At 33.1% G+C, this 12,951-nt stretch overlaps 1 protein-coding gene across 26 annotated transcripts in view; it reads left to right on the top strand.

Moving 5' to 3' along the window:
- LOC139488311 (calponin homology domain-containing protein DDB_G0272472-like) overlaps positions 1 to 12,951 on the top strand; it is a 110,276-nt gene that overhangs the window by 39,670 nt on the left and 57,655 nt on the right. For 21 of the 26 annotated variants that reach the window (XR_011655984.1, XM_071273815.1, XM_071273813.1 and 18 more), the window contains one exon: positions 8,983 to 9,072. The gene's annotated coding sequence lies outside the window, so the exon portion shown is untranslated. Of the gene's footprint in view, positions 1 to 4,609; positions 4,785 to 8,982; positions 9,073 to 12,951 lie in introns of those variants that run through there. The other 5 variants (XM_071273826.1, XM_071273816.1, XM_071273822.1 and 2 more) reach the window with 4 other exon arrangements.

Genomic DNA, 12,951 nt, shown 5'->3' with positions numbered 1-12,951 from the left:
ATATCTCAGATACTATAAGCAATAGGTCTAGTATATTCGGAGTATGGAAGGACTGTAAGGTGTACATGTCCAACTGGCAGGTGTCATCAGACCTTGACCTCATTTTCATGGTTCAGTGATTATAGTTAAGTTTTTGTGTTTTGGTCTGTTTTTCTCATACTTTATACAATAGGTTTACTATATTTTTTGTATGGAATGATTGTAAGATGTACATGTCTAACGGGCAGATGTCATCTGACCTTGACCTCATTTTCGTGGTTCAGTGGTCAAAGTTAAGTTTTTGAGTTTTGGTCTTTTTATCTAATACTATGTCATAGGGCAACTATATTTGGTGTATGGAAATATTTTATGATCTATATGTCAGTCGTGCAGGTTTTATTTGACCTTGACCTGGTTTTCACGGTTCATTGCTCAGTGTTAAGTTAGTAAGTAAGTAAGTAAGTTTTTGTGTTTTGGTCTATTTTCTTAAACTATAAGCAATAGGTGAACTATATTTGTTGTATGGAAGCATTGATAGCTGTACATGTCTGCCTGGCATATGGTTCAACTGACCTTGACCTCATTTTCATGGTTCATGTTAAGTTTATGTGACAGTCGTAATAAAGCTTTATATTTAGGAGTATCAACATAATATCAATGATTAGTAAAGAAGGCGAGACATTTCAGTGTGTGCACTCTTGTTCAACAAAAATTGTATATATGGGGTTCTTTGAAATATGCTTAATCTAACCATGTATTTAGATTTTTAAAGCAATTGCTTTTATGCCGTCGCGTATGGCCATCTTTGTGACCCAGATCAGAGACTCCGCCCAGATCAAGCCATAGTATTTTGTTAAACAGGCTCCTGGTCAGTCATTCTTTAACACCTATGTATGTTTTCTAATGCAATACACAGCTTGAAACTTTAAAAAAAAGTTAGTGGATTTAAGAAGTTTCAGAATATGTTCTTGTAGATGTATTTTTGTAGTTAAAGGGTCAACCGTTTGACTATCAAATAACATAGAAGTCCGAGTGAAAAAAAGTACATTTTTATAAATGCGATTCCGTTTTCCGCCGTTGGTACGATGTTTCAACAAAATATGGATTCATTTCAGTTGTTGATTTAGTATTGAAAATTTAACTGAATTATCTCCTAATAAATACGTTTTTTTATGTTTAATTTGTGTTTCTTTAAGAGGTCAGGTGCTCTTGTTCATTCATAAAATTATCGTTCATTCATACATTTATCGTAAAATCAAAATCACTACACAGGTTAATGCGTAGTGTCAAATTATTACCTGTAATCTAAAAATAGACAAACTTTATTTGCGCAAATAATTTAGCGGAACGAAACCCTTGTTGAAAACACATAACAATAAGTTCGTTTTCCTTTTCTGTCAAAACTCCGTAATATTTATCGATCACCTTACTAATGAAATGGACCCGGCCAAACGTAGTAGATGCCAAGTCGGTCCAGATGAAGAAATATTTACAATTTGGAATTTTCTAGTTTATTAATACATAGATTGAAAAAAAGTACGTCTTTTTAAATATCATGATCAAAACTGGGTTTGCATAACAAATGTCAGATGAATCCGTTATCTTCGTCTTTTCAGTGAACAAGTCTACTACGTTTGTTGACACTCGACGGTCCACCGTGTTAGCAATTTTATTTCACATGTTTTCGAAATATTGAAGATCATTTTTCGCAATGTTTCCTGAAAATTGATAAATATCAAAGCAACGTAGAGCTGTTTGTTCTTGTTCGTATAATAAAATTGAGAATGGAAATGGGGAATTTGTCAAAGAGACAACAACCCGACCATAGAAAAACATACAACAGCAGAATTGAGGCCACCAACAGGTCTTCAATGCAGCGAAAAATTCCCGCATCCGGAGGCGTCCTTCAGCTGGCCCCTATACAATATATATACTAGTTCAGTGATAACGATTTAATGTCATGTTTGTCTGTGATGACCCCCCTTTTCGGGATTGCATGAGAATTGTAGTTATCTCGTACCCACATGCACTTGTTTCTATCCATAGGAAGGTCGACTATCCATATAAAACTATTTATATGGATAATCGACCTTCCTATGGATAGAAACAAGTGCCTGTGCTCGTACCGCATCAGAAGGACACATATCAACTGAGCATTAATGTTAGGAACTTATTTTTAAAAATGATGACAAAGTAACATTATGAAAATATTTTTATTAAGCTGAAATATACATTTATTCTTTACATGTTTATGTCTTGTAAGATATTTTATTTCTTTCCCGTTTTTTAACATTTGCGTCTGGAAAGTTGAAATGTTTTAACTTAATCATTTGTGTTAATGGTTAAATATAAATTAATAATGAAAATTGTTAAAATTAAATCAATAAAGGAAATTATTGCCAAGGAAGTTACAAACACTACCAGGGGATAATCCATGATGGTTTCTTTTTGAGTTATATGTTTCAGCACATGTATATTTGACCCCAACTTTAGCCTGGTAAACGTGTTGTCTCCTTGTGAAATATAAAACATATTAAAAATGACTTTCTGCTAAAGTCTTTTATTTATATAAAGTTAAAACCTTCTTACTTTTAACTAGACAACACTCATGTCAGGTTTAATTCTTGTATATATGTGGATGAAAAATAAAAGTCCCCAAACATTAACATGGCAGCAATTGCTTTTACAGCCTTTAAGGCTTTGATTGATGTTTGGGCTCGGTTATCAGATTGGTCCACATTGAGGTCTAAAGGGTCCAAAATTGAACTTTATTTGATTTCAACAAAAATTGAATTCTTGGGGTTCTTTGATACGCTGAATCTAACCATGTATTTAGATTTTGGATATTGGACCATAATAGGTAATGTCTAATTTAAAATTTAAAGTTTTTAAGTTTAAGTTCTTAGACCACATCGGAGCATCTGGTTTTAGTTTCAAGACAATTAATTGGAGTTATCTTTCTTTGTCCAGAATGGTTGTTGAATCACCTAAAACCAATGCTTTATGAAATCTTTTTTGAAAATAGGAGTTATCTTTCTTTGTCCAGAATAGTAGTTGAATCAACTTAAATCAATGCTTTACACAATATACAATGCAATATTCACTTTACTACCAACTGATAAATTAAAGCAGTCTTTACCATTGTTTACCATTCAGTGATTACAAGCACTTTGATTACCATTCTAGGGTTATGCCCCTTTAAAAATGGAAAAATTGAAGATTTTTTTAGTTTCTGTTCTCTTCTTAACTTAAGTTTGCCTCAACTGAATTTAATGAAATGTGTATACAATGCTTATTACCTCTAAACTCAGTTTAAGTTCAATTTTTGGCAGCTTCACTTTTACAGTTCTTGAGTTATGTCCCTTTATAACGTTATAAGCTAGCAGGGCATCATCTGTGTCCCTTTGGACACATTCCCCATTTATTTTTTTAGAAGTTACTATTAATTAATATTAATTTTAACCATTACTGTATGACATTTTTAATATTTTATGATGTATTGAAATGAGTAGTTATTGTTGCAAACTCCATTACAAATTTGAATTGAGATCATTTTTTGAATGAGGGAAAGGGGGAGGTGAAACAAAATTTTTGGGGGTTGAGGGGTTCAATTTTTTTTCATTTCAGATTTCAGAAATTAAAAAGAAAATTTCTTCAATTTTTTTTTTTTTTGAGAGGATTAATATTCAACAGCATATTAAATTGCTCAAAAGCAAAAAAAAAAACAGTTTTAAGTTCATAAGACCACATTCATTCTGTGTCAGAAACCTATGCCCTGTCAACTATTTAATCACAATCCAAAGTTAGAGCTGTATCCAGCTTGAATGTTGTGTCCATACTAGCCTCAACCATTCAGGGTTTGACCTCTGCAGTCTTATAAGGTGAGCCCTGTGGAGCATCTGGTTGTCTGTATGTCTGTACTATTATTAGTTTCAGTTGTCTAACAGCTAGAATAAATACAAATTTGGTTGGTGTCAGTTTCACCACTGTTCCCTGTTCACAGGTTATGTCCCTTTATACTTCAGCAGTGCTATTGAACAGCTGTCCCTCAGACTGGTAGGTAAGAAAAACAATGCACACATGTTCATCTTTTGGCTTGATGCTTTTGTTTGTCAACCTTGTGACTACTTCATTTGCTCATTTGGACTATTCTGCCCCTTTCTAGCCTTAAGGTTTTTGCTTGGAGGTCAGGGAACAGCTGTCTTCATTCCTTCTTTTTCTCAGTAATCAAAACAATGATTCACAATTTTTCTGTATTTGAATACCTATGGGTGAATATTGCAAGCATAGATCCAGTCATTTTTAAAGAGGAAAGGGGGGGGGGGGGGTATAACCTTAGTTGTCCAATTCTAGTAACACCCCATGCATTGGGCTTTACTTTCTTAATATTCCGAAATGTTTATATGCAAAAGTGTCTGCATTATAGCTTAAGTACCATCAGCATATTTCTTACATTCTTTTTATCTCCTCAACCAGTACATTTCTGAAATTAATCAGTTTATATTACATTGAGATGAAATATTGTTTAGATAAGTATTGTTGATATAATTTATGTAGATTAAAAGTTATTACATTTATGTATTTAGAAGAGCCATCCAGAACATGTAAATAGATCTGCAAGTCCTTGAATGTGCATGTTTTTCTGATAAGATGTAACTGTAGCACACATTTATGTGGAGTAATGAAGAGAATGCTACAATGCATTCCATGATGGCGTAACTTGAGTAACTTCGGTAATTCTAAGATGGCTTTTATCTTGGTGTACTATTTGGATATAATTTGTAATTATTCAAAGTATGACACTGGTAAGGATATTAAATTTTTATGAGCTAGTTTGAATTTCTTTTTTTGATTTTAGAAGAAAATGATGGCAACCTTTTTCGATTTTGTTTACTATTTTCAGATCTTGAACTAGTGGTGTGTATCTATGGTGCACTATGTGCTTTGAAGTTGATTCTTTTTATCATAGTTTTGCTATTTTTATTATGAAAGACTGGTACACATCGGATGCTGAGCCAGAATTTTGGAAAAGAGGGTATCTGCAAACTAGAAAAAGTTTAAAGTGGAACCACTAAAAAGTCTAGATTTACCATAAATGTAGCTCCATTTAGGGGGAAGGTGTAAAACCCCGGGGGCCTGGGCCCCTAAATCTGCAACAGCACATGAAATTAAAAAAAGGAACACCCATCAAAAAGAAACAAAGTAACAGAATTGTAAGATATGAAACAATTGTAAACATTTGGTAAATGGTAAGCAATAAAGCAGTTTAAATGGGAAATACATATGGCACAGAACTAAGCATTGACGATAGTGCAAGTCTGAATCATTAATGATGATAGGAGCATTTGTTCTTAAATCATGATATGTCAGAGGTAGATATACACATCTTCTTATTGCAGCCTGCTTCCTGGTTTATTAATCATTTTATTACTATTCCAGATGCATTATGGGCCTTTTTTTATTGTTAATTAAAGAATGAATTAAAGATGTTACATTATTGTTTCATTGATGAAGTTAGACCTATCTTAGACACTAAACCAGTTCATTGGTGGTGAAGGTGATTCCAGGAATTCCATCTTGAAAAGGGGGGTTGCAGCCTAATTTTGATTTGATTTAAAATACTTCTTAAAAAATGAACCATTTTGTCAGGAATTGTAGTTGTGCAGAGCACTGCAGATGCAGATCCAGGATTTTGAAAGAGGGAGGTTTGGGAAGGTTAAACTATGCAATGTCAGTGGCAGATTCAGTGGGAGGGTTCCAAGGTTTTGACCCTATTTTTTTTTGGCGATCAATACATTTGAATGGGAACATATAGTTGGAACCCTCCCTTTCTCCTGGGATGGGACCCCCTTTTTTAAAATGGCTGGATCCACCCCTGAATGTAAGGAAAAAATCATGTAAAAAGTCATGCATTAACAATATATGTAGCTCCATAAGAGAAGGGGGAGGGAGGCTTCCCCTTAATCTGACTCTGACACAGATAACATGTGATGTTTTATACAGAGACACACAAAATCTCATTTTTTTCTGGAATGTCATCAAGTCTTACATAATACTGATACATAAAGGGAATATATTCTTTAAATTGCACTTTTCTTTACATGTAATAGGTCCAGCATTGACACATGTCAGAATAATCTGATGAAATGTGTAATTTCTAGAACTAACACATGTGGCTGATTTATGTGTATATAATGATCCCTGATTCCCTCATTTATGCAATGATTAGGTTGTGTAATTTGCAGCAATGATAATATTGGCATTCCACCAAACAATCCAGTGTTTGTAGTAAGAAGTCGTAACCTGGGTGTTGGATGTACTGTTTTTGTAGGAAGATAAGATCGGCAGCTATTTTTACTAAATGTTTGCGCTTAATTTGAGAGCTTTGATCAGAAATGCCAGAACAAATTTTACATATGTAGGTCATAGCTTGAAAGTTGTGTTTTGGCAGGTGTATATACCCCACTGTTGAAATTATTATTAACTAATTATGAAATATTTTAATAGGTAATGGCTCAGGGAGGATATTACACCTGTCCAATTATTAGTTGATTCCTTCTGTTTTTAGCCAGACTGTAGACTGCATCATCTAAGTACCAAAATGTCAAATATAAACAGACTGTACAAATAAAGGCTTTCTTGTTGCACACACTTAGAACTCTAGGCTTGCTTTTAGTATAACTTGAAGTGTTATATTTTGACAGAACCTCGTTAATTGTACCCAAAAGTTTTTAGCTGAAAGGTGTGTATATGATGATTTTAAATTAATCATCTGTAAATTTATCTGGTTCCTTTGTAAAATGTATCTGCAACTACTTGTAAACCAGTCACTTAATTTCAAAGAAATTTGATTAAGTAAGTACCTTATAGGATTGCATATTTTTTTTTAAATGGTTTTCCAAAGCAAATCATGGCGTCATCTACAAAAAGGGTAGTCATCATAATTATATCATTAAGTGTTTTTATTTCCCTGACTGGATTTTAGTGAAATTTCATTTTTCTTTGATCTTACACCGCCCCCACTTCCTGTTACTATTTGTTTTGGCTTTTTGAGATTTTGGTATTGATTTTGTAAACTCATCATGATTTAGAACTTGTTTTACAATGTTGGCTCTTTTCCATTGTGAAAATATGTTGACCTAGAGATGTCTGTTTTTGTTATTTGTGTTTTTGGGTAGTTTTCTCACTGCAATTTACCCCACATTTGCTGTTATTAATGGGAAGTACCATTTGGTTTGTTTATAATGGAAAAACTGATAAGAGATTGTCAACAAATAGGGAATAGGGAATCCACCCCTCAGGTATCTGTCTTATCAGGCATTGACATCTTACTCTCAGGTATCTGCCTGTTCAGACATAGAAAATCTTACCCTCAGGCATCTGCCTGGTCAGACATTGAAAATCTTACCCTCAGGCATCTGCCTGGTCAGACATAAAAAATCTTACCCTCAGGCATCTGCCTGGTCATACATTGAAAATCTTACCCTCAGGCATATACCTGGTCAGACATTGAAAATCTTGCCCTCAGGTATCTGCTTGGTCAGACATTGAAATTCTTGTCCTCCATTTTAATCCAGTATCTGCATTACGGTATCAAATGTTAGAAATCTTACCCTCAGGTATCTGCCTGGTCAGATATTAGAAATCTTACCCTTAGGGTTCTGCCGGTTCAGACATTATAATCTTACTCTTTAGGTATCTCCCTGATCAGATATTGGAAATTTTAGCCTCAGATATCAGAGATTTTCCAATCTTACTCTATTTTGGTGTTAAATATCAATACTTTGTAACTTAATTGTGTGTTTTTCATTAAAGTTTGGCAAAGGCTTTGTGAAAAGGATAGAAGTGAGATCACATCACAAGCATGCTTTTTCAAGTCTTACACTAGTTAGTCAATGTCATATAATAGTTTTTGTCGAGCCTGCAACTTTTGTTGCAGAAAGCTCGACATAGGGATAGTGATCCGGCGGCGGCGTTAGCTAACTTCTTAAAAGGTTTATATTTTAGAAGGTGAAAGACCTGGATGCTTCATACTTTGTATATAGATGCCTCATGTTACGAAATTTCCGTCAGTCACATGTCCAATATCCTTGACCTCATTTTCATGGTTCAGTGACCACTTGAAAAAAAAGTTCAGAATTTTTGTAATGTTGAATTCTCTCTTATTATAAGTAATAGGATAACTATATTTGGTATGTGCGTACCTTGCAAGGTCCTCATGCCCGTCAGACAGTTTTCACTTGACCTCGACCTCATTTCATGGATCAGTGAACAAGGTTAAGTTTTGGTGGTCAAGTCCATATCTCAGATACTATAAGCAATAGGGCTAGTATATTTGGTGTATGGAAGGACTGGAAGGTGTACATGTCCAACTGGCAGGTGTCATCTGACCTTGACCTCATTTTCATGGTTCAGTGGTTATAGTTAAGTTTTTGTGTTTTGGTCTGTTTTTCTCATACTTTATGCAATAGGTCTACTATATTTGTTGTATGGAATGATTGTAAGGTGTACATGTCTAGCGGGCAGATGTCATCTGACCTTGACCTCATTTTCATGGTTCAGTGGTCAAAGTTAAGTTTTTAAGTTTTGGTCTTTTTATGTAATTTTATATGCCAAAGGTCAGCTATATTTGGTGTATGGAAATATATTATGATCTATATGTCAGTCCCACAGATTTATTTGACCATGACCTCAATTGCACAGTTCATTGCACAGTGTTAAGTTTTTGTGTTTTGGTCTATTTTTCTTAAACTATAATAAGTAATAGGTCAACTATATTTGTTGTATGGCAGCTTTGTTAGCTGTACATGTCTGCCTGGCATGGTTCATCTGACCTTGACCTCATTTTCATGGTTCATTGGTCTTTGTTTAGCTACTTGGTTAACGTTAAGTTTATGTGACAGTTGTAATAAAGCTTTATACTTAGGACTATCAACATAATATCAATGATTAGTAAAGAAGGCGAGACATTTCAGTGTGTGCACTCTTGTCTTTACTTTACAGGTTTTTAAAGGAGTGTTGAGTGTCTGTACCTTAGGAATGACCATGTATGAATGAATCCATGTCTGCATCAACTGAGACCAACAATGAAAGGTAAACTTCAAATGCCAATACATGTATTAGGTAAAGGTCAATGAGACAGCAACCTCACATCACAATTTGTTAAAGATAAACAATATTATATCACTATATCTTCTTATCACAGAGATTATAGGTCATGGAAGCAAAAGAAAATTCTCTCCTGAAAAGTTTGGAATTTTATGTTTAAAAATATGCATATCTAGTTAGTTGAATATGAAATGGGAACCACCTTATAGTACATATATTAGATATATATCAATAGCATACGAACCAATTGGAATTGATCATGATTTATATTTAATTTAATGAGAGCAGAGGAATCAAGGAGATTGGTCACAATCAAATGATATATAAAAAAAATATGTGATATGATTGCCAATGAGACCCCTCTCTAAAAGAGACCAAATGACACAGAAAATAACAACTTTTTGTGCTTTATACAAGTAAAATAAAGAATAATTCACTAGATTAAATGAAAGTCATTTACATAGTATCTGAATTTCAAACTACTGTATTGAATTGTATTACCTTAATTTAAAAAAAAAAGTGTGAATGTCTCTTTTGATTTACTGAAGGCCATGTATGAATGACACATACATGTATAATTGTATGTTCCTAGTTTGAACTCTCTGCATATTTCAGTCATAAATTGGTTAAGACAGAGATAAAAATAGATGATAGCCAAGCTTAAAAAAGAAAATCTAATGACTTAATGATTAAAAACAGTTAAAGTCCTTAAAATACATGAGATCATTAACCTACAAAGAAATAAAACACATGGCCACTTTATTAACAAGAGGTATAAAGAGATCTTTGATGTCAATTTATAGATTTATGTGATCAATTTTTGTTTGTTTTTCATACTTCTGCTTATTGAGCTGAGTCAGTTTGCTGATCATGTACTAAATTAATCTATTCTCTCCTTCTTTTTTTTATGCACGGTAAGCACCTATGTTAAGTAAAAAGTGGCATATAGTATTTTTACCCTCTTTCATGTTTTGGGCAAGTTAGAATGTAACTAAACAGACTAAAAGATCAGTTAAATTCAAGATCAACAAAAGTGATTTTTGTCAAGCCTTCGACTTCAGTCGAAAAAACGAGTTTAAGTGATCCTACATTTCGCTGTCCACAAATATTCACTCTGTGGTTAAAGTTTTTGAAATTTTAATAACTTTCTCAAACTATACTGCATTTCTACCAAACTTGGACAGAAGCTTGTTTATGATCATAAGATAGTATCCAGAAGTAAATTTTGTAAAAATAAAATTCCATTTTTTCTGTATTTTACTTATAAATGGGCTTAGTTTTTCTGCAGGGAAACATTACATTCACTCTGTGGATAAAGTTTTTGAAATTTTAATAACTTTCTTAAACTATCCTGGGTTTGTACCAAAGTTAGACAGAAGCTTGTTTATGATCATAAGATAGTATCCAGAAGTAAATTTTGTAAAAATAAAATTCATTTTTTTCTGTATTTTACTTATAAATGGGCTTAGTTTTTCTGCAGGGAAACATTACATTCACTCTGGTTAAAGTATTTGAAATTTTAATAACTTTCTTAAACTATCCTGGGTTTGTACCAAACTTGGACAGAAGCTTGTTTATGATCATAGGATACTATCCAGAAGTAAATTTTGTAAAAAAAAAAATCCATTTTTCCGTATTTTACTTTTAAATGGACTTAGATTTTCTGCCAGGAAACAACACATTCACTCTGTGGTTTATTATTTCTTATACTATTTTAAATTTATACCAAACTTGGACAGAATCTTGTTTATGATGAAAAGCTAGTATCTAGAAGGAAATTTTGTTAATATTTTGTACCTGTGTATCTGTATTTTACTTATAAATTGACTTAGTTTTTCTTTCAGTTAACATTACATAGTCTGCAGTTAAAGTTTTTAAATTATTTATAAGATTCATAAACTATCCTGGATTTTTACCAAACTTGGACAGAAGCTTCTTACTATCAAAAGATAGTATCTAGAGGAATATTTTTTTAAATTTTTTTCCTCATTTTTGTTGAGCTTGCGATTTACAGCAAAAGTAGGCGAGACACTGGGTTCCACGGAACCCTTACAATTTGTTTTGTCTGACATAAAGTCTATTCTGGTCTACAATGTTTGGGAATACATAAAGACCAAGGTGAGTGACACATGCTCTATAGAGCCTCTAGTTATCTTCTCTCCTTGTTTGAGTTATAGATCAATTGAAGTCTATTTTTCAGAATTTCTCCATGATTTTTCCAAGATTCAAAAGTTAGTTTGGTAAATCTGTAAATATTTGCTCAGGTTGGAAAATAAGTGTTCAAAGACACATTCAAGTTGTTTGATGTATTTCAATACATACCCCCTTGTTAAAGACAGGGCATTGGTATCAACTAGTTGTACTCCCATATTCTTTGTTAGTTTTGACTTTTTTGGGGTGCTCATGAAGATTGATAGAAATATATGTGCTGTATTAGAAAAATATTGACTGCATCATCAAAGAATTCGATAAATAGGCCACAGCGAAATAGGTCAAGTGTTTGTTGGCAAGTACTGTGTAATTCTGTTCTTTGACTGAGTCTTTTTGATATTTTATACCTTTGATCAAATAAAGTTTCAATATATTTTCATTATTAAAGAATGTTTGTCCAGAGCACTGATGCCTTCTAGAATTTTTTTTCGTGGTGTTCCACATATGCAAATAATGTAATATACAATGTTACAACGAACAACAAACAAAGCACATTTTGTTCCTGTAATCTACAAGTACTCCTTAATTACTGATTTGTCCGTTGATTCTACGATTCTCTGATCATACAAGGTATGATATCTTGTAGTATAGAGAAGACATTCTGTTTACACTATAGAACTGTAAATTATTACAAATTATCTACGATTCTGTTGATAAGTCTGTCTGTAAGTGACTGATGGTTTATATATAAACCTGCATTTTATCTCTTCATGTGAACATTCCTAACTGCTGAATCATTTCTGATAGGTTCCTACCCCCCTAGCGCAATTAGATTTATAAAAAAAAAAGGCAAAAAGATAGATTGTTTGGGAAAGATGGCAAAATGCCTTTTTTTCTTGTTTTCTTTAGGCTCCATATTTTTTATTCCCCCTTTCTGCCTCTCAAATATACAAATGCAGCATAGGCTTGTATTACTGCAGATTTCTGCATTTTGCAATTACATGCTTGATGATTGAATGATAATGTATAAATCTGCAGTGATTTTATTTCTTTGTACCGATAGTAAAGGAATATTATTGTAGGAATCAGGTACATTGCACTATACATTCCTTTGGGGAACTGCATATTAGCTTCTCCACTATGTAGAATACCATACCATGTATAGAAATAGAGGTAGTTTCTTAGACTTGTAAGAATTATTATGAAATTATTATGAGGCTGAATTGAAAATTAGTATAAATGTATGTAACCAGTTTAAGTGCTTATCTTTTCCTGGAGGAAGGTTCAAGACCATAACTTTTGGAAACTGTCAATCTATTTGATATTTGACACTATGATCAACACAGCCAGAACAGCTATTATTATAAGGCATGCAATTTTTGCCAGAGGGAAATTGTGGGATCCAAATTTTAGTATACCTTTAATGACATGATATATAAATTAAAAATTTGCTATCTGAATTTATTTAAATCATGCCTGTATTGTATCACAAACCACTGGGCAAATTGTATTTTTGCATTTGTGAGGCCATCAAGAACATTGAATCCAAAAAAGGGACCTAAACAGCTTGGACAGCTAAAACCATCTTGCATCAACTTTCTCTAAGGGGTTTAATAGCTCTGTTTTAATTCAAACGTAATACTTACACTGAAAATTAATTTATGATTGAAGTGAATCATCTAGATCATGCCAGTTTGACGTCAGTATAGGCTA

Source organism: Mytilus edulis, chromosome 9 (assembly GCF_963676685.1).
Source record: "Mytilus edulis chromosome 9, xbMytEdul2.2, whole genome shotgun sequence".
In the NCBI taxonomy this organism is placed as follows: domain Eukaryota; kingdom Metazoa; phylum Mollusca; class Bivalvia; order Mytilida; family Mytilidae; genus Mytilus; species Mytilus edulis.
The sequence above is the reverse complement of the archived record's forward strand: the minus strand, read 5'-3'. Positions and strand labels throughout refer to the sequence as shown.